The 26,623-nt window shown below is 41.0% G+C and overlaps 1 protein-coding gene across 6 annotated transcripts in view; it reads left to right on the top strand.

Moving 5' to 3' along the window:
* Window positions 1–26,623, top strand: part of MCC (MCC regulator of WNT signaling pathway) — a 349,930-nt gene that overhangs the window by 417 nt on the left and 322,890 nt on the right. For 5 of the 6 annotated variants that reach the window (XR_012001146.1, XM_072756471.1, XM_072756472.1 and 2 more), the window contains exon 2: window positions 296–504. The gene's annotated coding sequence lies outside the window, so the exon portion shown is untranslated. Of the gene's footprint in view, window positions 1–295; window positions 505–26,623 lie in introns of those variants that run through there. The other variant, XR_012001147.1, reaches the window with a different exon arrangement.

The raw sequence follows: 26,623 nt of genomic DNA, 5'->3' as shown, positions 1-26,623 counted from the left end.
GCTCTGGATTTCCTTTTCTTGGCTCTCTGATGCTTTTTTGCTAAGTAGTTCTTTTTGGGGGGCTTATAGTCATTGGATAATTATTTCTGAATGATTTGCCTAAAACTGCTTTTATCTCCAAGCTCCCCCTGTGTCCGTTTGAAAGAGAAAGTGATTAGCATGCAGTCTGTATGCCACATGTTTCTGACATGCTGGCACGTAGAAGGCTTGGGGGGTTCCAAATCATTGCCTATTGGCCACCCACAGGCTAATGAAGGAAATGTCTTTTTATTTCCCCTACCTCTCCTGGACATAGGTGCCCTCTCAGCAGCCAGGGAAAGCTGGGAGGACGACTCAGGTGCCAGGGATCTCCAGAGCCCAGACTTGCAGACTCTGGGGCTTGCAGAAGCTTCTTGAGTACAACAGACACTGTTTGCATCAGCAGGCTGCTGCCCTCCACAAACTGCTCAGTCACGGCATTTTGGCAGCTCTGTAGGAGGAAGCTATTCGGAGCTGGCCAACACGGTGAGTACTTTCTATATATCTTGTGGCCTGTGTGCATTCCAAAACAGATTTTAATTCTGAGCTCCAAGGGACATACTGGGTATTGTCTTTCTTATGAAGCTAAACACTATACCATTTATAGCATTGCCAGTAATGTTAAGTGCTCTGAACACTTGTGACCAGTGGCTTCACTCTCATCATTAGGAGCAGTGCGGACTCCTTTTTTTTTTTTTTAAATTTCTATTTATTTATGATAGTCACACAGAGAGAGAGAGAGGCAGAGACATAGGCAGAGGGAGAAGCAGGCTCCATGCACCGGGAGCCTGACGTGGGATTCGATCCCGGGTCTCCAGGATCGCGCCCTGGGCCAAAGGCAAGCGCCAAACCACTGCGCCACCCAGGGATCCCAGCAGTGCGGACTCCTAAAAGGCGTTTCAATGAAGTCTGTAACTTGTATGGATTTAATTACTAGAGTAACCACATCAGCTTCTCCATGACTAGAGTTCGTATATAGTACCAGACATTACGAATTGATAGGTTACAATCCTTTCTGTTCTCTAATTTGGATTTGAGTCATTTAAGGTACAAAGAGGAAAATATTTCATTGAAAGTTTGATTATTGTATCTGCTTGTACTTTAAAAAGTATTTTCTGCGGACAACTCCCTTCCTGCTGACCATTGCCTTGGAGCAGTCTTTCCTTTCCTGTGTACTCACTAAACCTCTATTGCCTTTAAAATATATATTTTGTGTTGAAAATGGTGAAGCAACTTAGCATTTCATTATGTTTATTTTAACCTTCCCTTGGACCTTGGAATGAATCACTACTGGGGTGACCGTTTGGTGAAGAGCTCTTGTCTTCGAAGCCTTTGAAGTCAGAGCTGGAGAACGTAGCAGGTGTGGCTGATGGGCTGGTCCATTTTGGGTGACACGCAGATAGTTTATAAATTGAGATTGCTATACAATCACTGTGGGAAAAGTCTATAAACCTTCCTTGCTTTTCGAAACTGAAATTTGAATGCTAGAATAAACATTTTGATGACTTCACTTATATATATCTACAGTCTGCTTTGTTGTAGACTAGTGATTTTCAAACTTCTTGTGTTTGAGGTACACTTCCTAATTCTGACATTTTGGGTGAGGTGTTTAAAGAAACTAACAATTTGAAATATAGCAACAATAATTAAAATACAGTTATTAGACAAATCCCAACTAAAGGACATTCTATAAAATACCTGATCAGTTCTCTTCAAAACTGTCAAGGATACCAGAGGCAAGGAAAGTCTGAGAAAGAGAAACCATCACAGCTCAGAGGAACCTGAGAAGATAAGACAACTAAATGCAATATGGCACCCTAGATGGGACATTAGGTAAAAGACTAAGGAAACCTGGGTAAATTATGGGCTTTAGTTAACAATCATGTGTCAATATTGGTTCATTAATTGTGACAACTATACCATAATAATGTAAGATGTTAATAATACCAGAAACAGGGTGTGAGGTATATGAGAACTATCTTTGCAACTTTCCTGTAAATCTGTAATATGCAGAAGTGTTCACTTTATTAAAATTCATGAAGTGTACACACTTAGAGTTTGCACACTTTTCATATATATATTTTATGTTTATTAAAGCTTTTGACATGCATAATCAATAATGATGACTGTTCATTGGAATACATTGGATAGGTATAAAAGAAAGAAAAGGAGAGAGAGAGAGAGAGAGGCACAAAGAAAGAAGGAAAGAAAGAGAGAAAGAGAGAAAGAGAGAAAGAAAGTAAAGAAAGAAAGAAAGAAAGAAAGAAAGAAAGAAAGAAAGAACCATAACCCCACAAACACCAGTTGTACAGCTCACTTAAGGTGATCCCTTGGTGGGAAGGAGACCATAAATACAGATGCAGGCACTGAAGTCCTGTGACTTCATTATCACAGTGTGTTTATTTTCTCACTGAATTAAACATTTCAAAACAATGGGGTTCCTGGCTGGCTCAGTTGGTTAAGCATCCAAGTCCTGATTTCCAGGCACATGATCTCAGGGTGGTGAGATCGAGGACCTCATTGAGCCCCGAGATGGGCTCTGTGCTCAGGGAGAGTCTCCTTGAGATTCTCTCCCTCTGCCCCTCTGCTCCTTCTCCACCCCTACATGTACTCTTGAGTTCAACCTCTCTCTCTGAAAAACAAAAAAAGTTTGAAAATTTCAAAATACTACTTAAAGGCACAGACCCTAGGTAATGCCCTTGGGCCCTGTGGTAGGGTGCATTGTTGCACCCCGATTTTTCACCCTTCCCTATATCTTCACCATTTGTCTTGTGGCTTTGGAGTCTTCCTATCGAACATGAGAAATAATAAATGATTGTGATTTTAACCATTGTGTTTAGGGTGGTTTCCTTCACAGCAATTGTGGACTCAGGATCTGTTCTCGGGGATCCATGGAGCCCCTTTGAGGAATGCCTCACATAGGTGGTCAAAGAAAGCAAGTGCCTTCTCTAAACTGTACTCCTGGGCAATCTCTTCACTCATGTACTCACATTATACATAATTTATGTTCCTTCTAAAACAAATCCTGAACTAATAAAATCAAGTTCTATTTTTTAAAAAATAGCTACTAAGAGCAAAAGACATTTTATCAGTGTTCAGTTTGGAGACAGAAAGCACACAGTAATTCACACAGAGAAAATTTAACATAAAAAATGATTAGCTAGTAGAAGGAGCTTACTTGATAAGGAGTAAAGAAAATTTGTATAAAGAGCAACCACTCTGGGGATCCCTGGGTGGTGCAGCGGTTTGGCGCCTGCCTTTGGCCCAGGGCGCGATCCTGGAGACCCGGGATCGAATCCCACATCGGGCTCCCGTTGCATGGAGCCTGCTTCTCCCTCTGCCTGTGTCTCTGCCTCTCTCTCTATCTCTCTGTGACTATCATAAATAAATAAAAAAAAGTTAAAAAAAATTAAAAAAAAAAGAGCAACCACTCTAAAGCTGAGGAAGAAACAAATTTAGAAAAGGGCCCTCTCCTCACCAGACCCCATTGAAAGGGAGTGGCTGGGGACCACTGGATGGCAGAGAAGTTCCAGGGGATGGTACAGGCCAGGGCTGGTGAGCAGGAAACTAGTCCTCTGGAGTGTTGGCCCAACTTGCTACCCACCCATTTGGGTTTCTGCAAGACTCATGTGCAATGAGCACATCACTAGGAAGGTGCCCATCAAGGTGCCAGAGGAATTCACTGGGAAGCAGCCTACTGTCATGGTGCCAAAACCCACTGGGGAGTCCCCCAAGTGGTGCCACTATATATACCAGGAGTGAGTAACACTGGCTGTCCTGTGCTACTGGCCTCCATCCACCATAAGAGCAAGCAGGGAAGAAGAATAGCACCAAAGAGCACCAAAGATGAGAATTCCTTATTGAAGAAAGAGAAGGATGGCCAGGTGGCTCAGTAAGTTGAGTGTCTGGCTCTTGGTTTTGGCTTGCATCATAATCTCAGGGTCATGGAATTGAGCCCCAAGTTGGGCTCTGCACTCAGTGTGGAGTCTGCTTGGGATTCTCTCTCTCTGTTCCCCTCTGCCCCTTTGGTCATGATCTCTCTCTTTCTCTAAAATAAATAAATGAATATTTAAAAAAGAAAGGAGAAGTGTTTGCAAGGTCCAGTTTCAGTATCACAAAGCAAGACAAGGAAAGGATTAATTTGGAGATGAGAGGCAATAAATCAATAACTGGCATAGGCATTTCTAGCATTGAGAAGCTTCTGGGAGCTTGCTATACAAGCTTTTACTTTCTAAGCATCCCTTCCTTTTTCTTCTACCACCAAATACCTGTGTTCCCCTCCTACCAAAGACAGGAGGATATTCTGACTTTGAGGCTTAACACATTGTCCAGTATGCAAAGGCAACAAAATGGTGATGGAGCTTATAGCAGTTAGAGCTTTATCTGAGAAGCAGATGGCTACACAAGGTCCACGGTAAGGGATTTACTGTAAGGGGTAGAGCTGACGTGAACATGGGAGCTGGTGGAGCAATCTGTGCAGGCTGTTGACTGTATCTCGGGTTGAGCCTGAGATACTCTAAGTCTGTCTAATCAGCATGCCAGAAGGAAAGCTGAGTGCAGAGGAGGCAAAGACAAACCAGCATACACGAGGACAACTTGAAACCCATAAGGACGGAGTGGAACCCAGTTCTGTTGTCTTATTACCATGACCAACCTCAGTGACCTCAGTGCTGTGGGTGGCCTGCAGGGGAAGTTGGCACCAGTTAGCCTGGAGCTGCACACACACCTGGCCCAGGGCAGGAGAAGCAGGAGGAGGAGACTTGGGGGATCTGGAGCTGCTACCAGCCTGATACACCAGGAGGTGAGCAGCAGATTAATAACATCCAGAGCATAGAAAAATAGGACTTCTTCACTTAGACCTCCTGGATTTTGCACAAAAGGTCTCTCATGGCAGTACAGAATCACACAGGAAAGAGAACTCTACGAAACATCATTTCAGTTTATCTAAATTGACTCAGTACCAAGCTACAGAGATGGAACTGCCAATACCATGCACACCTAACTCAGAAGGCTATCAGCAAAGCAAGATGAGACACTTCAGGAGTTTAGTAAAAAAAAAAAAAAAAGAGATGCAGTGGGAAAAATGTTAATAGTGAATTATATTAATAATTATGATCATAAAGAAGATTCTCATAATTTTAATTCAACTTCCAATGCCCAGATGTTATCACTAGCCTAAAGAAAAAAAAAAAAGCTGCTTGGACTGTTGGATAAACAGAGCAGCAAAATTGTTATGTCAGTTTTTAAGTCCTTTTTTTTTTTTTTTTAAGATTTCATTTATTTATGTGAGAGAGAGCTAGGAGAGGAGCAGAGGGAGAGGGACAAGCAGAGAAGACTGTGTCCAAGCTGAGTGTGGACCTGGACATGGGGCTCAATCTCATGACCCTGAATTATGACCCAACCTGAAACCAAGAGTCAGATGCTTCTTTTTTTTTTTTTTTCATGAGAAACATAGAGAGGCAGAGACACAGACAGAGGAAGAAGTAGGCTCCACACAAAGAGCCTGATGTGGGACTTGATCCAGGCACTCCAGGCTCACGCCTTGAGCATAAGGCAGACACTCAACCACTGAGCCACCCCGGTGTTCCAAGAGTCAGATGCTTAACCAGTTGTGCCACCCAGACACATCATTATGTCAGTTTTTAAATTTGATCATTTTATCTGTACAACTCCTGTCTTTTTTTTTTTCTCCTCTAAAAATGGAAATCACGGCAGGCTCTGTGGTACAGTGGGTAGCGTATTAGACTTCTAGAACAGGTAAAATTTAAATCAGTTTAGCAGAAAAACTTTAAGCATGAAATTAAATCTTAAAATGGACAAAGTTGATTGTCCAAAGGATTCTAAAAGAACCTGGCCTTGAACAGCAAGATGCAGAATGCAGGCAATGCTCTCTCCACCTACATAAAAATGAGGCAACTGTGCCTATAATGTCATCATTTGAAATGTTAGGGAAAATTCATGAAGCAGAGATAGCTGGCTTTTCAAATAACAAACAACACAAAGTCAACTGTACTATTTATCTCTCCATATAACCTAATTTGTTTATTTACTGAAATTCAGCTTTAATCATTTGGAAATAACCATTCAAGATTCTGAAAAGTTTCTATCAACCCTATATCCTAGACCTTCTATAGCCCCTCAAAAAAAAAATCCTGTATTTTATTTTATTTTTTTTTAAATCCAGTATTTTATTTGTACTGACTCAATTCTCTGAAAACCTAAAGGGTGATAAGCATACCCACTGCTTATCAAGAATTTATACAAGAATTTCTTGTTCTTTGATTCTGAACAATGCCCAGAAGAGGGTGCTCTCAGATCAGCTTTCTTTAACCACAACCAGGATACATCCTCCTAACCAAAGGTTTTGACATTGGCAATCCCAGATTTGGCAAGAACCATAATAATCATAGCATCTTAAAATTACAAAAGGAGAAATGGAAAGTTCTCTAAATTAAATGCAAGTCAGGGGCACATAAAAAAAACTGATGAAGATCTTCCAAGTGAGGGAAAATGAGGAGACAAATGATGACTTCAACTTTTCATCAACTTTATTGATTCAAATACTTTATATTTTGTGCATGACTTCTTTTATAGTATACTCTTAATTGACATCAAGTAATTAATATCTTTATAGGTAAAAATTAATAAAGCTGGTAATGAATACTTAAAACAAGTAGTATGACTAATTTATCGAGAAATTGCTATTTTGTTCAGAAATTTATCAGTGTTGCAGCTAAAAAGTAAAACTTCAGTTATAGCTTATATTTTATATCAGCTAACCATGTCACTAAGAATCTATAACATCACTATTAATACAATTACACTCTTCCCTGATATACAAACCTTTGGAGAGAAAACCTGTCAGAGAACAAACAGTACATTTTTCCCACTGCATCTCTTTTTTTTTTTTTTTTTACTAAACTCCTGAAGTGTCTCATCTTGCTTTGCTGATAGCCTTCTGAGTTAGGTGTGCATGGTATTGGCAGTTCCATCTCTGTAGCTTGGTACTGAGTCAATTTAGATAAACTGAAATGATGTTTCGTAGAGTTCTCTTTCCTGTGTGATTCTGTACTGCCATGAGAGACCTTTTGTGCAAAATCCAGGAGGTCTAAGTGAAGAAGTCCTATTTTTCTATGCTCTGGATGTTATTAATCTGCTGCTCACCTCCTGGTGTATCAGGCTGGTAGCAGCTCCAGATCCCCCAAGTCTCCTCCTCCTGCTTCTCCTGCCCTGGGCCAGGTGTGTGTGCAGCTCCAGGCTAACTGGTGCCAACTTCCCCTGCAGGCCACCCACAGCACTGAGGTCACTGAGGTTGGTCATGGTAATAAGACAACAGAACTGGGTTCCACTCCGTCCTTATGGGTTTCAAGTTGTCCTCGTGTATGCTGGTTTGTCTTTGCCTCCTCTGCACTCAGCTTTCCTTCTGGCATGCTGATTAGACAGACTTAGAGTATCTCAGGCTCAACCCGAGATACAGTCAACAGCCTGCACAGATTGCTCCACCAGCTCCCATGTTCACGTCAGCTCTACCCCTTACAGTAAATCCCTTACCGTGGACCTTGTGTAGCCATCTGCTTCTCAGATAAAGCTCTAACTGCTATAAGCTCCATCACCATTTTGTTGCCTTTGCATACTGGACAATGTGTTAAGCCTCAAAGTCAGAATATCCTCCTGAACTTTATTTGATGCAGAGTTCAGAGTTCTATTATTTTAGGGATTGCTATAAATCTACATTTTTCAGTCAATACAGGAAAATCTTTAAGATGCCTGGGTGGCTCAACTGGTTGAGCATTCAGCTCTTGATTTCAGCTCAGGTCATTATCTCAGGGTTATGATATTTGAGCCCTATGTGAGGCTCCACCCTGGGTATGGAGCCTGCTTAAGATTCTTTCTCCTTTTCCTTCTCCCCATCCCCTGCTCCCGCTGGCACATGCACATGTGCTCTTTCACAAAACAAAAAAGAAAAATCTTTAAAATGTGTGTGAATAAATAAGGAATTTATCAGTAAATAAGGAATATAGATTTTTTTAAATTTTTTTTTTATTATTATTTATTTATGATAGTCACAGAGAGAGAGAGAGAGAGGCAGAGACACAGGCAGAGGAAGAAGCAGGCTCCATGCACCGGGAGCCCGACGTGGGATTCGATCCCGGGTCTCCAGGATCACGCCCTGGGCCAAAGGCAGGCGCCAAACCGCTGCGCCACCCAGGGATCCCGGAATATAGATTTTTTAAAAGATTTTATTTATTTATTCACACAGAGACACACAGAGAAAGAGGCAGAGACATAGGCAGAGGTAGAAGCAGGCTCCATGCAGATTCCATCCCCCAACCCAGGATCACACCCTGAGCCAAAGGCAGAGGCTCAACTGCTGAGCCACTCAGACATCCCTTTATTTTATATAGATTTTTAAAAATATTTTATTTATTTGTTAATAAATAAGTAGTGGCAATATAGATAAGAATCACCTTTTTGGTTAACCATTTGACCAACTCCTCATGTCTCATGCTAGCTTTGGTATCTCCCACTTTCATCATTCCAAGTATGGGATACTGAAGTTTTTTATATTTGTCAGTTGCCACTATCCTTAACATATCTCCCTCTTGTTTAGATCCACTGCCTTGATATTTTAAAATTAAAGGACAGGGTATCACTGGGTTGCTCAGCGGTTTAGCGCCTGCCTTTGGCCCAGGGCGTGGTCCTGGAGTCCCAGGATTGAGTCCCACATCTCCCACATCGGGCTCCCGGCATGGAGCCTGCTTCTCCCTCCTCCTGTGTCTCTGCCTCTCTCTCTCTTTATGTCTATCATAAACAAATAAATAAATCTTAAAAAAAATAAATAAAATTAAAGACCATGAAAACTCTTAAAATGTTATTAAAAAAATGGAAAAAAAAAGATTACTGATGGTCCTTTCAAAGTCATATTACAGGCCCCTACAAGTCATCTAATGCCATAGAAGATGGAGCTATGTTTGGCTTGCTGTTTACAAAAGAAAGGTAGCAGAATATGCCACCCCAAAACATGAATGTCTGAGTTCAGGACATGTTACCCCCAAATATGCATTGGTATTTTGATTATTTTGAGCTTTAGTACTTGAAAAAACAGCAAGTGCAGGGAGAGTCTTTCTCTGAACTCCCTTTATCTGCCTCAAGACAGATCCTCCAAAAGGAAATCAACTATCATTGATCCTCTTCCAGGAGATATATCAACTAGGGCAAATTGACTTCCATTACAGGAAATAAGGCTAGAAGTTGTCCCCACACCCAGACTTCATCACAAACTGCCATTTTCCCCATCTGTTCCTCTAAGGACCCAATCGTTCCCCAAAATCATTTACTTTCCCCTGAGAGGCCTATATCCCTCTACCCTTTCCCTATGAAGATGGTATTTAATCCTGAATTCCAAGCCATCTTGGGGAGGTACTCAATTTTCCCTGGGCATCCCCATGTATACGTGAGGTGTATGTGTTAATAAACTTGTTTCTTTTCTTTTTTTTAAGATTTTATTTATTTATTTATTCATGAGAGAGAGAGAGAGAGAGACAGAGAGAGAGAGAGAGAGAGGCAGGCAGAGACACAGGCAGAGGGAGAAGCAGGCTCCATGCAGGGAGCCCCATGTGGGACTCGATCCTGGGTCTCCAGGATCACACCCCCAGCTGCAGGCGGCGCTAAACCGCTGCGCCACCGGGACTGCCCTGAACTTGTTTCTTTTTTCTCTTGTTAATGTGTTTATTACAGGAGTCTCTACTAAGAACTCAGAAGGGGAGAGGGAAGGGACCTCTGGCTGGCTCAGTCAGTGGAGCCTGTGACCCTTGCGAATTCAAGCTTCATGTTGAGGGTAGAGATTACTTAGAAATACAATCTAAAAAAAGAAAAAGAAGAAGGGTAGAGGGAATATTATTTTTCCTCCACTACACTATTGACTAAGATCTAGACTCTGTAAATTTACATATTAATTTGCAGAAGATTGGTAACTTATCAATGATTTTTGTCCAGGTAAAGATGCAAATTAATTTTTTTTTCCCAGGAGAAAAGATAACCTCAAATGTTACCTTTTATTTGCCCTGGTAAGACATTAGCCAGTTGTTTTTTTTCTTTTGTTTTTTTTTGTTTTTTTTAAGTAATCTCTATATGTTGGCAAATTGAACTTCAATATAAAAAATTAAAATTAAAAAGAAAGGGACGCCTGGGTGGCTCAGTGGTTGAGCGTTTGCGTTCAGCCCAGGACGGGACCCTGGGGTCCTGGGATCAAGTCCCACATTGGGCTCCCTGCATGGAGCCTGCTTCTCCCTCTGCCTATGTCTCTGCCTCTCTCTCTCTCTCTGTGTCTCTCATGAATAAATAAATAAAATCTTAAAAAAAAAAAAAAGAAAAGAAATTACAATACTCCTTATAGGAAGAATTTTAAATGTGACAAAGGTCTTTATTTGTGAAAATGAAGATGCTCTCCAAGGATTGAAGCGTTGCTATTATTACTATTATTAGCGTAAAATCTGAAAATACAGGATCAGCGGTTTAAGTTAGTGGTTTCTTTCTGGAAAGTTCCTCTGTTCTTATTTAGCAGAATCTGAGCTTATTCTTACTTTTCCTCTTCTGCTTTTTTTTTTTTTTTAAGATTTTATTTATTTGAGAGAGAGAGAGAGCATGAGGGGGATAGAGGGGTAGAGGGAAAGGGACAAGCAGAGCAGACTCCCCGCTGAGCAGGGAGCCTGACACAGGTATGTATCCCAGGACACCTAGATCATGAACTGCGCTGATGGCAGATGCTTAACCTCCTGAGCCACCCAGGCGCCCCTCCCCCTCTGCTCTTAGTTTAGCTCTGCTTCCTCCATGTCTTTGTCACAATGAAAAGACTGACCAACTTCTAGGGTGGCCAGAGGGATCCCCATCTTTCTCCCCTCAGTTTATTCAGATTGTGAAGGGATTAATCTGACTCTTCTTACCAACAAATTATCATCAATAAGATCCACAAAAGGCAGGCATACCACCCTTTTGAAACTTTTAATCTTTGGGAATGAACAGAGGCCTGCATTACACATGTTCATTCTACTAGAGAACAATGGCTCCCAGATATTGCAAATCCATGGACAAGTAACATTTCAAAAAATTGAGACCTGCCAACATTTTATGTCGCCAAAAATTAAAAGCCACTCTATCTACTACCTAATACCACAATCATTCCATAAAAGAAAGGACTTTTTTGGCACAAAGTTAGGTAGGTATCTCTAAATAAATAAATAAATAAATAAATAAATAAATAAATAAATGGAAAAGAGGGATCCCTGGGTGGCGCAGCGGTTTGACGCCTGCCTTTGGCCCAGGGCACGATCCTGGAGACCCGGGATCGAATCCCACATCAGGCCCCCGGTGCATGGAGCCTGCTTCTCCCTCCGCCTGTGTCTCTGCCTCTCTCTCTCTCTCTCTCTCTGTGACTATCATAAATAAATAATAAATAAATAAATAAATAAATAAATAAATAAATAAATGGAAAAGAAATTTAATTACATGGAAGAATTAACAGTTGTTCCTGTTTTACCCCATATTTCCATTAACTGGTGGGAACTTTGGCATGGATGCGGTTCCCTAGCACTGTGGGTATGGACTTCACCCACATACTCTGTGCTTGTATGTCTGACATTGGGCAAGCCATTTAACCTCTGTTGGCATCTATGTTGTCATAAAATAGGAATAATAATACCTTCTTCATTTGATTGTCCTGGAAATTGAGGTAGTGCATAGATAGTGCTTAATACTATCATGCAAGTAGGTGCTCAATAAATACTCATGGTTGTTATTGCTGTTTTCCTCATCTAATTATCAGAAATAAGCCTTGAGAGTAACTTATAAGTGGATAAGCTTGGGGTGGAATTTGGAAACAAAAACATCTTGAAGAAAGTTCATCTCTCAAGAAGATTTCAAGATTTTGAGATACTAAGCACTTTTATGGGCTTGGAGCTGTCTCAAAGATGTTGTTGTTAAAAATTATGTTGAGGGGCACCTGGGTGGCTCAGTGGTTAAGCATTGGCCTTCGGCTCAGATCATGATCCTGGGGTCCTAAGGATGGAGTCTTGCATTGGGCTTCTTGCAGGGAGCCTACTTTTCCCTCTGTCTGTGTCTCTGCCTCTCTCTGTGTGTGTCTCATGAATAAATAAATTAAAATCTTAAAAAAAAAAAGAAAAGAAATTATGCTGAGTAACCTTATATGTAGAATTCAGTTGGAATTACCAGATGATCCAAATGGGTAATAATTCCTACCTTTATCTAACCTCTCCATTTAAAAAATGTGTGAGATGTGGAGGCCCAGATTAAAAAAAAAAAAATCCTCTTAATGTCTGTCACATAGAAGTAGTAGAACCAGGACTAGAAGGTGGCTTTCCTGACACCCCACTGTGCCCCTGCCCTGACTAGGGGATTTCTCTCTCCACTGGCAAGAGAAGGAATAGCTGTTGGTGGGAAAGGAGGGACCCTTGTGTCTGTTCCTTACGATCTTTGCTACTAGGCTCTGGGTCACTCTTCTCTGTTCTGCTTGTGGTGCTGGGTTGTTGTTCTTATGTCATCTACATTCCTTTCTACATTCGATGAATGGGATCGAATCCTGCATCAGGCTTCTGGCAGGGACTCTGCTTCTCCCTCTGCTTCTTTCTGCCACTCCCCCTGCTTGTGCTCTCTCACTCTCTCTGAGAAATAAATAAAAATCTTTAAAAAAAAATCCTTTCCCAGATAGACATAGTGCTCATAAAAAAATATAGATATAGATGTATGTATGTATGAACACAACTGCTATAGATCTCACAAATTCAGAAACATACCCCAGTAAGTGTGTATGTATATATATCATTATATATTATATATAATATTAATATAATTATATTATATGTTAATATATACTATATATAATAATCAATAAACATAATATTATATTATATATATATATATATATATATATATATATATATATATATTCTCTCTCTCTCTCTCTATCCTATCTGGTGCCATCTCCCAGGAACCCACAGCCTCCCCATGATTCAACCCCTAAGGGGCAGGTGCTGCCCCACTGGGGCCTGGTACTGCTGCCGGTTGGCATCTGGCAGACATATGTTCTAGATGCTGGTGGCTGTGCCACTCCAGTTGTTAAATACTTTTAATATCTCTTCTACCCTCTGGCAACCTGTTGGACTAAAATAATAAATCCAGTTTTAGGGTCTGATAAGAGTGTGGACATGAACAGATATTGAAGTGGTGGGAAGCTATAAGATCTTACTCTCTTAGTAATTTTTTCAATGATTCTTTTGGAAGGGGTGCCTGGCTGACTCATTTGGTGGAGCATACAGCGTTTGATCTAGGGGTTGTGAGTTCAAGCCCCAAGCTGGGTGTAGAGATTCCTTAAAAATGAAATCTTAAAATAGTTGGATAGTTCAACAAGGGGTTCATATTTTATTCTGTTGTCTACTGTCTTTGGAGTAAGACCTCTGGTTTGCCAGGATAAGGGAATTTTGCAAATTTTAAAGCACACACTAGAAGGCAGTGGCCCCATATGTTCACACCCAACAATGACCACTTTCTCCACATTTCTCTGCCCTTCCTTTGTGTAGGGGAGGTGGAGAGGAGTCTCCTCCATATCAGACAAAGCCACTTATGTCTGAAGTGTTTTATGAACATAGAGCAGCTGCTTGGGAGTGCTCTGTCTGTCATTCCTTGCAGTTTCTTTTCCATCCTTCCAGTCATTTCTCAGTGGGGCTCTGATAGTAGAGTTATAATTCACATCGTAATGTCCTTTTTCTTTTTTAAAGACAAGGCAAAGAAGAGGTGGGAAACATACACTCCTAATTTGGGGCAGTATGGTTTTCTATCTTTGCATTTTCAAATAAAGTCATGAATTAAGAATGAAGAAGAAAAGTATGGTGAAGGATTCTTGTATTCTGCATGCCTAGCGGCAAATACCATTTACCCAAGTCTGCAGAGCTGCCCCCTTGGCCACAATCACTAAGGAGAATCAGGTTTCAACTCTGTTTACCTCTCCTGCGGGCTCCTAAATAGCTTGCTGAGAGAGGTATAGCTGGTCTGTGTGATAAAGACAGCGGATAAGGGTGGGTGGGCTTAGAGACTGTGAAGCCATGAGGCTGTGAATGTGCAGAGCTCTGGGGTATTGAAGAGAGAAGTTCCAGTGCATGTGAATCATGGCATGGAGCTCAAGAGGAAAGCAAAGGGACACTAAGAAGTAGATCAGTGGATTATTTATGATTCTACCTCTGATGAAATCTAAGGAACCTAAATAAAAGGTCTAATTTATTTTTAATTACTTTTGGTTGTTGTTTCTTTGGAAGGGATAACCCTCTGAACCTGGATTATGTGAGTCCCTAGATTTATACAAGTTATATATAGAATGCACTTACTGGGGTGTGTTTCTGGATTTGTGAGCATCTATAGAAGTTGTGTTCATACATGCATACGTATATCTGTATAAGTTTTTAAGTGTTTGAAGTATTTGTTCATTATGTTTATTCTTAAGGCGCTTATGGGAGATAAGATGCTCTTTTTTGGATTCACTCAACCAGCAGCTTTGGCAGGGGGTGGTGGGAAGGACACCTGGACCCTCATAACATCCAGTGCTCTGCAACATGGGGACAGGGGGTTCCCTCTTCATTTCTCTTGGTGTTGCTAATAATATTCATTGAGCATTTACTGTATACCATGTATCATGTTAAGTGCTTGACTAGATTATCTTGCTTAGTCCTCACAGTAACCTTATGCTACATGTATGATTATGATCCCCATTTAAAGATGAGGAATTTGAGGATGAGAAGGGTTGCCTACGGTGCAACACGAAGGATACAGCAGGCTGAGATTTCAATGCAGGTTGTCAGACTCTGCAGCATGGCCTTCTAACCATCATTTCTGTGCCCCCAAAGGAAGGAGGGATACTTCAGGCATGGCATCGCCAAATCATCCCTTCTTCTGATCAGACAGACAGGATGCACTGTGGTCTCATGCACCCTGAACTGGCTACGGGGTTTCTGACCTTATTCCTTCATAGTACAGTGAAGATACCCAGGCTGTTCTGTTCTGAGGAGAGCCTGGGCCATCTCTCTCTCTCTCTCTCTCTCTCTCTCACACATAGACACATACATTTGTTGGTTAGGTTTTCATGTCACTGATTTTTGTATAAGACATTGTTACTGGAGAGTAATTAAAACCCCTGGTCGATTTATAGTGGGGTCTCCTGACATGGTTGTGTAGTTATTTATGCCTAGATGACAGGGAAGATTAGCATTAAATGCTGAGAGCATTGCATCTGCCACTGTGATGCTGTTAGAGGCATCTATCAAAGATGCATTTGGAACGCAGAGGCCTAGGTCTAATTGCCAGGAATAGTGCAGGCTTTCCTCAGCTCCACTTAAAGGTAGAGAGAAGAAGAGTTAGTAGTGAGAGAGGTGGACCCTCACCTTACCTTGTCAGTAGATTCTTCAAGGTCAGAAGAGTAATCTCTTCCCCAGTCCTGCATCTCTTGGGTCTTTGAGGTAATTATCCTTGTGGCACGGAGGAGGGCAAAACCTGTCTCTAGAGACAGGAGCAGGCAGAAGGACTAATGTGTCCTGTTACTGCTCCTAATTGGTCACATTTGTTAAGTGTTTATTATATGCTGGATATTCCTAGGATGGGGGCGGGGTCTTGCCTATATCATCTCACCTAATCCTTAGATGGCCAACCCTGCTTTTAAGCCTGATCCTTTCCAGCCCTCCCCTAGCTATCACTTATTTTGCCATTTGTTTCTCTGGGGATTGGAGGGGGGTAGGGTGGGGAGGGAGGGAGGCACTGCCTGCTTAGAAGAGTGGCATTCGCATAAGCTCAAGAGAAAATAAACATTGCCAATGACTCAGGCAGAAAAGGATTAGCAGATTATGAATTATGTGTCAACCTTACTTCTACTGAGAATCACTTTGTTGTTAGATTGTATTCTGTGTTTACAGATGTCAGTGTAACATGTTTCATGCTAAAATACAATAAAGGTTAGTAGTAGCAGTGTTATAATAACCCAAATGTCAACTGCCCCTTTGTTCTTCAGTTTCAAATCTGTCTGTGTTTTTTCTAATTTTGTCCTCATTGCAATCCAGAATTGGAACTCAGAGAACTAAGAGTCCATAGTCACAAATGAATTGGTGAGCAGGGCATCTGGCTGGTTCAGTCAGTAGAGTATGGGACTCTTGATCTCAGAATTGTGGGTTCAAGCCCCACGTTGGGTATAGAGATTACTTAAAAATAAAATGTTAATGTGGTGCCTGGTTTGCTCAGTCAATGGAACATGTGACTCTTTTTTTTTTTTTTTTTTTTAAGATTTTACTTATTTATGAGACACACAGAGAGAGAGGCAGAGAGAGAAGCAGGCTCCTCTCAGGGAGCCTGATGTGGGACTCAATCCAGGGACTCCAGAATCACGTCCTAAGCCGAAGGCAGACGCTCAACCATTGAGCCACCCAGGTGCCCCTTAAAAAAAAAATCTTAAGGGCATCTGGGTGGCTGTGGGGTAAGCATCCAACTCTTGGTTTCAGCTCAGGTCGTGATCTCAAGGTCTTGGGATCAAGCCCTGCATCAAGCTCTGTGCTCAGTGCAGAGTCTGCTTCAGATTCTCTCTCTCTCTCCCTCCTTCTCACTCTCTCTCGCCCTCTAAAATAAAATATTTTTTTTTTCCCAAAAAAACCTGAATTGGTGAACAACATGGGTTTTGTAAGGGATGATGATATGGAGAGACATGTAAACCATCCCCTTCCACCTTTACTTTCTTAAGCAATGAGTTTAAGAGTTCATATTGGATACTTATATCCTCTGGAGACCCTCCTCATCCCAGATCTGAGGCTTTTCTCTCTCTGTGCTACACCTTTTTCCCCAGCAGTGCCCTTGCCTACTCTTCCCTATGCCCTTCTCACAGGAGGGATGTGAATTCCTCTCCTAATATCCTATGTTGTAGTTTAGAAACCATCTTTTGTTACTAAATACATCCTTAGCATCTTATGCTTCCACTCTTCGCAGTTTATTAAAGTATTCCTTTCAAAGAAAGTCTACTTAACAGAAATTTTAGGGGAATAAATGTTTCATTATAGAAATAGGGACACCTGGTGGCTCAGCAGTTGAGCATCTGTCTTTGGCTCAGGGTGTGATCCTGGAGTTCCAGGATCAAGTCCCACATCAGGCTCCCTGCAGGGAGCCTGCTTCTCCCTCTGCCTGTGTTTCTGTCTTGTTCTCTCTGTCTCTCATGAATAAATAAGTAAGTCTTTAAAAAAAGAAAGAAATAGGCCTTATTAAGACAGAATTCTGAAATGAAGGACCATTTACAGAATCTTGACTGTAAATATGTAAATGGTCTGACATTGCCCAACCCAATTCAGACATCTTACATTAAACAGTACTTGAAGGGGTTAATTAGCATGGGAATTTATGAATATGACAGAGTACTGAGGATCCCTGAATCCATATTTTGCAGTGAGAACCACAGAAAATTCATATAAACTTAATATAGTACCACAGACCACCTGGTGGCTCATTTGGTAATGTATACAACTCTTGATCTCAAAGTCATGAGTTCAATTCCCATGTTGGGCATAGAGCTTACTTAAAAAACAAAAACAAAATATAGCACCAAAACTACAATAATATATTGTGATTTCTACTGTATGTCCTAACTTCCTCTTTACTACGAAATCAGATATAACCTTTAACCAGACAGTCCTGGTTCTCTTGGTGTTCTTCTGTATGCCCCATATTACTTTTATTTCTAGTTTTGGTTCATAGTTAGATGTGAGAAATTCAAACCATAACACATTCAAACATTTTTTTCCACTCATGCCCATTAATAGCTTTAATCTAGACAAAATATCTAATTTATAATCAAAGGTGTATGGGATCCCTGGGTGGCGCAGCGGTTTGGCGCCTGCCTTTGGCCCGGGGCGCGATCCTGGAGACCCCGGATCGAATCCCATGTCAGGCTCCCGGTGCATGGAGTCTGCTTCTCCCTCTGCCTATGTCTCTGCTTCTCTCTCTCTCACTGTGTGCCTATCATAAATAAATAAAAATTAAAAAAAAATTATAATCAAAGGTGTAAATGAAACCCTAATTCCTGTATTTGCTCATTGCCTTACCCCTTCCCTCATCCCCCCCACCCCACCCCGAATCATCTCAGGTTGTCTTTTTACAATGCATTTCCAATTCCTGGCTTTCACCATGGCTTTCCAGAATTCAGGTACATCAGGATTATGTCTCTGTTAGAGTTTGTTGGCTAAAAATGTTTACGATGAATCCAAAAAGGTAACTGTGGTATCAGAGGGGTAAAACTATATCAGGGTTGGCTATGGATGGATGATTTAAAATTCCCATGAAATTTAACTGTGGACTGGCTTCTTTTATAAGCAAAATACAGGTTTATGCTCTTGAAAGCCTGCCTTCAAATGAATTAAATCTTGATTGGAATGGCATCATGCATTGTAATACTTTCCATTAAGCAAATGGCTTTTAGTTGTTCAATAAAATATGCAAGATTATCACTGAGATTTAAGTTTCTCTGGGCCCACAGCACTTTGATTCTGGGCGATTGCCTAATATAGCAACAAGAGACTTTGCCGGGATATCCAGGGAATCATATGAAAATAAGAGTGACTGCTGTCCAGAAGGGGAAGAATTTTTATTTCAAACTTTGTATTGGGTCATTAGAAATATATTGAGAGAAACTTAGACAACCAGGACAACCAGGGTTTAATATACTTCTCCAGACAGGTTTTGTTTTGAGGTTGAGAATTCGGTTTGAGCATGGTTATTGTGTGAATTACTAAAAGAGTATCCATCTCTTCAAGGACTGTCCCTATAATGTCACAGAGTGGAGTTGTTTAGAATTTGTGGCAAGAAAAAAACTTTTTTCTACCCACCCCAACTTCTTTATCTCAATAGGAGGTCTAAAAATGATGCCAAAGGGACACCTGGGTGGCTCAGTGGTTGAGCATCTGCCTTTGGCTCAGAGCGTGACCCCAGAGTCCCGGGATTGAGTCCCACATGGGGCTTCCTGCATGGAGCTTGCTTCTCCATGTTCTGCCTCTCTCTCTCTCTCTCTCTTTCTCTCTCTGTGTGTGTGTCTCTCATGAATAAATAAAATCTTTAAAAAAACAAAATAAAATAAAAATTGTGCCAAAATCCTCTATGTAATGAACAGTCATCAACTTTTATTTTCCTTTTCTAATAAGCTAAGAAGGGAGGCTGAAATTAAGGAAACGAATATTTGTAAAATGGCAGCACAGAGTGACAGCTGCAGATTTGAATGGATTGCCAGCTGCCTTTAGACTCATAGAAAGAAATAGAGGTAGCATTCCTGGTGCTATTTATTTTCTTCCTTATATTTTCTGTATCTTCCAAACAATCTAAAATCAGTATTAATGACTATTATAGTGGAGAAGGGAAAAAACTAAAATATCTTAGTTGTGACCAGTATATATTACATATAGGCTTGGGAATACTAGAAGGATAATTACCAACATGAAAACAGTGTTTTATCTTGGAGTAATTGAGGTGACCCTTAATTTTTGGTTTTCTTTCTCTTTTGCACATTTGCATTTATTGATTATTCTGCAATTCACATTACCTGCATAACAAATGAGCGTTTTTCCACAGGGAGCATTATCTACATGATTCAACATTAAGTTTCTATTTTGAAAAAAACATACCCATACCAAAAAGTAAACATTTGTACTGTAAAATTTGTTCTTGTTCTACGTCAACATTTTAGCTTTAGCAAGTAGATAACTCTCCTATGTTTGGAACTGGGTTCAGCGGAGTTCAGAGACTGCTTCAAAGGAGACCATGAGGCGGTGCCTGGCTGGCTCACTGAGCAGTGACTGGTGATCGCAGGGTCAGGAGTTCAAGCCCCACAGTGAGTGTGGAGTCTAATTAAAGAAAAGGAAAGAAAGGCAAAGGCCCTGCGGTCCTGCAGAAATCAGCAGAGATCTCTGTTGCTCTCTCTCCTGCAGCAGCCCAGAGGCCACAGCGGGCCTGAGTAATCATGACAGTAATTAGATCTTTTCCACATTCCTAATGCTTTCAAACCATTCCTAATCATTCTTATTTGAGCTCCTGAATAACTGAAGAGTAGATATAGCATGCCAAGCATCAGTATTTCTTCCCCATACTGCAGCCCCACTGAAGTTTTTAAAACAGCAGATCAGGGACGCCTGGGTGGCTCAGCAGTTGGGCGGCTGCCTTCGGCTCAGGTCATGATCCCTGGGTCCTGGGATCAAGTCTGCATCGGGCTCCCTGTGAAGAGCCTGCTTCTCTCTCTGTCTGTGTCTCTGCCTCTCTCTGTGTCTCTCATGAATAAATAAATAAATCTTTAAAAAAACCAACAGAGCAGATCACATTAGTCTTCTGCTAAAGACTCATTAAAGGATCCCCAGTGCATTAAGAATAGACCTTAAACTCTTTACAAGAGACCCTGCCTGATTTGGCTAAGACAGCCTCTGTGACTTCATCTTTCCCACTTCCCCGTAGAAATAAGCTCCGGCCACACTGCCCCTCCCCACCATGTACAGCTCAGGACCTTCACTTGGTGCCCCTGTTCCCGAACGCTGTTCTTCATCCTGCTACCTTGGTGGCCACCTTCTCCTCAGGACTGACTCCATTTTATCCATCTCAGCCTAAATATCACCCTTCTCTAGGAGGCTTTACCCAACCGCTGTGTTTAGATAGGCAAGTTCTGCCTCTCACCCAATCTCTTCTGTAGTAGTTATCTGTAGCTGTACAACAAATCACCCCACCTTAGTGGCTTAAAACAACAAACATTCATTATCTCACACAGTTTCTGTGGATCACTAATCCGTGTGTGTGTGTGTGTGTGTGAAGGGGGTGCTGGGTTCATTTGGCTCAAGGTCTCTTAAGAGCTTGCAGTCAAGACTTCAGCCAGAGCTGGGGTCATCTGAAGGCTTGCTTGGGGCTGGCGGCTCTGCTTCCAAGGTGACACTTGCCTGCCAAGGCAGTGCTGGAAGTTTTCTATTTCCAGTCAAGTGTTTACTCGTTTATTGTTTTTCTCTCCCCACTCATTCACTCTGTCCTCTGCACCCAGCCCAGTGCCTAACACATTATTGGTGCTCAATAGATACTTATTGAGGAGGATCCCTGGGTGGCTCAGCGGTTGAGCGCCTGCCTTCGGCCCAGGGCGTGATCCTGGAGACCCAGAATCGAGGCCCGTGTCGGGCTCCCTACATGGAGCCTGTGTCTCTGCCTCTCTCTCTCTCTCTCTCTCTATCTCTGTGTGTGTGTGTGTATGTGTCTCTCATGAATAAATAAATAAATCTTTTAAAAAAATAGATACTTATTGAATGAATAGGAAACCCCTACCTTCTAACTCAGTTGATTGCTTAAAACAGGGGGTATAAATCGGGATAAAATGAACTAATTGTTGTGCCCAAGATTGCGAATCCGAGAAACCACCAAGGAGCCGACACCGATGCAAGCGCACGAGGGTTTATTAGCAAGTTTGAGTTTGGGTCCAAGTATACCCGACACAGCGGAGCAGGGACTTGGACCTCGAAGTGGGTTACAGCTGGGTTTTTTATAGGCTGGTCTAGGGGATTTTCAGAAGGGGTGGAAGAATTTCTCCAAGTTCTGTTTACATTCTGATGTGGGGCTTTCAAGGGCATTGAGCTCTGTTCTCATTCTAATATGAGACTTTCTACCATGGGCGTGGGCTCTGTTGTCTTCCTGATATGGGATTCTCAGCTGAGGGCAATTCTGAGCTCTGTTGTCTTTCTGATATGGTATTACCTGCTGAGAACATTGAGGACATTCTGCAGTTTTTCTCATAAAGTTCAGCTCTTATTCACAGGGGCCTAAGATGGCTGTATTTGTGCTAATGCTAAACTTTAGGTGGGATGGCCTTAATTTTTCTTGGCCTCCACACTAATGTTGACTTCATCCAAAAAACTTTAACTGAATAATTGGATAAGGGTAGGAGAAAGTGATTTCCTCTTTATTTGCAGAAACACTTTCATTTATTTCAGTTGGGAAACTAGTAATGTACAATTTTAACTTTTTTCATAACTGATTTCCCTAATTTTTTAAAGTGAAACAGTTCACAACAGATTTTTTTTGTATCTTTTCCTGTGGGATCATTTTATTTACAGTTGACTCTTTTTTTTAAAGATTTTTAAATTTATTTATTCATGAGAGACACAAAGAGAGAGAGAGAGAGGCAGAGACACAGGCAGAGGGAGAAGCAGGCTTCATGCAGGGAGCCAGACGTGGGACTTGATCCAGGGTCTCCAGGATCACGCCCTGGGCCAAAGGTGACGCTAAACTGCTGAGCCACCTGGGCTGCCCTACAGTTGACTCTTGAACAAGTTTGAACTGCATTGGTTCACTTATACACAGATTTTTTTTATTTTTTATTTTTTGGTATATATAGTATTGCAAATGTATTTTCTCTTCCTCATGATTTTTTTTAATAGTTTCTTTTCTTTGGCTTACTTTATTATAAAAATATAGTATGTAATATACATACCATGCAAATATATGTTGACTGTTTTATCAGTAGGACTTCCCCTCAACCCTAGGTTTTTAGTAGGTAAGTTTCTGGGGAGTCAAAAGCTATACACATGGGCTCCTGGGTGGCTCAGTCAGTTAAGCATCTCCCTTTGACTCAGGTCATGATCCCAGGGTCCTGAGATGGAGCCTGGCTTCTCCCTTTCCCTCTGCCCTTTCCTCCCAACACTTGTGCTCTGTCTCTCAAATAAATTAAATAAGTAAAGTCTTTAAAAAAGAGTTATACACAGATTTTTGACCATGCAAGGGTCAGTGTCCCTAACTCCAGGGTTGTTCAAGGGTCAACTATAGTTGTTTCAATACATTCATGAAAAGAAGCTTTAATGCAGAAATAATAAAAAATTTACTACCATCATATAAGAATCAGTAGGTAGGACTGATTTAAAATCAAACTATAATGGTTCCTTATTTTATTTATTTATAGGTTTTCCCCCACTAGATGGTAAAGCTGGGGAAGCCACAGTTGTAGGTTCTCTATATCCTTGCACTCAAGTGTGGCAGGTAAATAAGTAGTGTCCACATCAACTGGGATTTTGTTAGAAATGCAAATCTTGGGTATCACTGCAGACCTAATGAATCAAAACCTACATTTTAACAAGTTCTCAGGTGATTCATATGCACATTAAAGTTTGAGAAACACTGCTCTTTAATATATAACCTGGGGTTTACATTTTAGGAAGACTTTTTACTTAACAAAAATGGAGCATTTGCTTTTCTGGAGTCAACTTCAGGAATAAAGTTTCCATCTTCTAATAACTGAGATGCTTCTAATTAGGAAGATATTTTTTATACGTTTTAAGTGTTAACTACAAAACTTCACCATTCTTGAGTTTCCTAATGTGGCCTCTGCCCCTGCCTGATGCAGTTCCTCCCACATACAGAAGGCTGAGCTTTGATGTAGGTTTTACCTCAAATTAGTAAACTGGTAAAAACTGGTTGCTTCTGTTCCCGGAACCAAGGTTTGATGATTGGGGTTGAAGTTATTAAAATGATATGACCCGGAGAATAATTCTTTTCCATATTGTTTTTTGAAAATTTTTTTTCATATTTGCTTTATTTCACATTGGGTTTTAAAACTTAGCTATATTCTAGTTGAGTTTCTAGACTTCAAATTAAAAATAGAAATTCTGTATTTTCAGATTTCAGTAGAAATGAGAATTGCTTACCCATTCTTGTTCTTGTTTTCTTTCCTTTATATTTTGTAGTTTCACTTATTCTGAAGATAGTTCATGAAAACAGAGCAAAATGACCACTGAACCATGAGTGTGTGATGAAATATTGTTTCATACGTGTGTGTGTGTGTGTGTGTGTGTTTATTAAATAAGCTCTACATCCAATGTGGGGCTTGAACTAGTGACCCAGAGATCAAGAGTTGCATGTTCCACCGACTAAGCCAGCCAGAAAAGGCCTCCGTGCCTTTTCTTTTAAATAAAAATTTAGCTTTGGCAAATTAGAGCAGCTGCATTTCCTAAAGCTGTTTATATTATTGTGTCAACTATGGAAGTATAGGATATTTAAGAGTAGTTGAGAAAGTATCATTAGTGCTACACTAACACCCTTGAGAAAGGCAAAAGAATTCAAGTCAAGCCTCTTGTCACATTTCTAAAATCTGGCCAAATTATATTTAAGAGCAAGATCTCATATATATACTAATTTATCCACTGAGGTTTCATTCAGAATGTCCCCCTGCTGGTGACTGGGCCCCGGGTTGGGCTGCAAAGAAGAGGGTGTAATCTGTAAAGGAACTACCTTTTTTGAAACAATAGTTTGGTCAGAGAACTCTGTTAATTATTACACTAGTTACCGACTGATGGAAAGTTTTCTTTGCCAGTTAGTACTCTGTTCCTCTCAGACTTTTTTTTTTTTTTTTTGCAATGACTCTGGTGCATTTTCTTAGTCTTGTCTTGTGTACAATTTTATCATCATTGGAAAATCTGTTTCCTGATATGACTTTGAATCAGCATTTCTTTCATTTCCAATGTATTTCTCACTTATGACCCATTGCCATATCTGCTACTTTTTTTTTTTTGCCATATCTGCCATATTCAGTTTTTTAAGACAGCTTGTGTGTATGTGTATGCATGTATGAGTATATTTATATGCATATAAAAATACAGAAAGCCAAGATATTGTGTGTATATATATATACATATATTAAAGATTTTATTTATTTATTCATGAGAGACACACAGAGAGGCAGAGACACTGGCAGAGGGAGAAGCAGGCTCCATGCAGGGAGCCCGACGTGGGACTCGATCCCAGGTCTCCAGGATCACACCTCGGGCTGCAGGTGGCGCCAAACCGCTGCGCCACTGGGGCTGCCCTACTGTGTATATTTTTGTAGAATTTTAGATACCTTGTTAAACATGGAAGCGGGGGATCCCTGGGTGGCACAGCGGTTTGGCGCCTGCCTTTGGCCCAGGGCGCGATTTGCCTGTGCCTCTGCCTCTCTCTCTCTCTCTCTCTGTGACTATCATAAATTAATTAATTAATTAATTTAAAAAAACACATGGAAGTGAGTCCAATTACAGAAGATTAGGAAAAAAATACCTTTGAAACAGGGATGTAGAAATGTCTTTTGGTTATTCTGTTTGACATATGGAGGTGATGGTCGTGGTACTATAATAGCCATGCTGCCATTATGTACTTTTTAGACAATAAATGAGAAGGCCAGGACAAAATTATTCTGAGAAATGACTTTTGGGCCCCAACTGGCCACTCTTTGAGTCAGATATGCCCAGGAGTAGGCAAGATACGAGGAACTTCTAACCTGTTTTCTCCAAGTTTTATAAGACAAAGGGGCCTGCTGATGCCTGCATCGTGATGTCCTGCAGTAGTTTAACCAGGAACCATGGCAAAGGATACTCAATAGTTCCTAGATCCAGCATGCTTGAAGCTTGTTGAATATCAGTATTTTCTTTTAAGATTTTATTTATTTATTTGAGAGAGAAAGAGAGAGAGAGAGAGAGAGTGCAAGCATGAGTGGGAGGAGAGGGGAGAGGCAGAGGGAGAAGGAGACTCCTTGCTGAGCAGGGAGCCCAACGAGACACAAGGCTCTAACCCAAGACCCTGAGATCATGGCCTTTGTCGAAGGCAGGTGCTTAACCAACTGAGCCACCCAGGTGTCCCAAATATCAGTATTTTGAAAGAATTTAGCCCAATGTTTAACTTTGAGTTTGGTCTCAGATTTGTTACATAAATCTGAGACTGAATACATACATAATTTTATTGAATCATACATGGAAACAGAGGTTAGTTTCTCTCAAATTGAATTTTGATTTGAAAAAGATCAGATCCGATCAATTCCCTTTTATCTTCTCTTGCTTCAGCTCACAAAAAATGCTCATTCCACAGCTCATAGTTCCCCAAATTATGACCAGCATGCCACTATTGGTAGGAAGCATGATTCCAGGTGATACCTCCACATATAGCACATCCAGTCATCAAATAAAACTATTACACAGGAGGGGTGCCTGGGTGGCTCAGCCAGTTAAGAGTCTGCCTCCAGCTCAGATAATGATCCTGGAATCTTGGGATTGAGCCCCACCTCCAGCTCCCTGGTCAATAGGGAGTCTGTTTCTCCCATTCCGCCCCCCTCCTCATGCTCTTGCTCACTCGCTTGCTCTCTCTCTCTCTCTCTCAAATAAATTAGTTAAATCTTTAAAAAACAAAAAACTGTATCACAGGAGACAAATAGAATTCCCATTTTAGTGCTCTGTCTTTCTGTTTACATCTAGAGAAAAACCTTATTTTGGTGCACAAAGGGCTTTAATATGTCCTTAACTTTGCAAACCCTCCTTACAAGGAAGAGGCAGGCCCCAGGTTCAGAGCTTTGGATGGGTAACACTGTTTAGTTAGAATTTATTTTTGTAGTTGCCTTCTGCTTATGGCAAATGATAATTCTTTTCTATTAATGATAGTATTAAAAATTTATTTTATTTTATTATTTTTAAAGCTCTATGCCCGGGATCCCTGGGTGGCGCAGCGGTTTGGCGCCTGCCTTTGGCCCAGGGCGCGATCTGGGAGACCCTGGATC

Source organism: Vulpes vulpes, chromosome 4, assembly GCF_048418805.1.
Source record: "Vulpes vulpes isolate BD-2025 chromosome 4, VulVul3, whole genome shotgun sequence".
Lineage (NCBI taxonomy): Eukaryota > Metazoa > Chordata > Mammalia > Carnivora > Canidae > Vulpes > Vulpes vulpes.
Note: the sequence above shows the minus strand (reverse complement) of the source record. Positions and strands in the feature narration are given on the sequence as shown.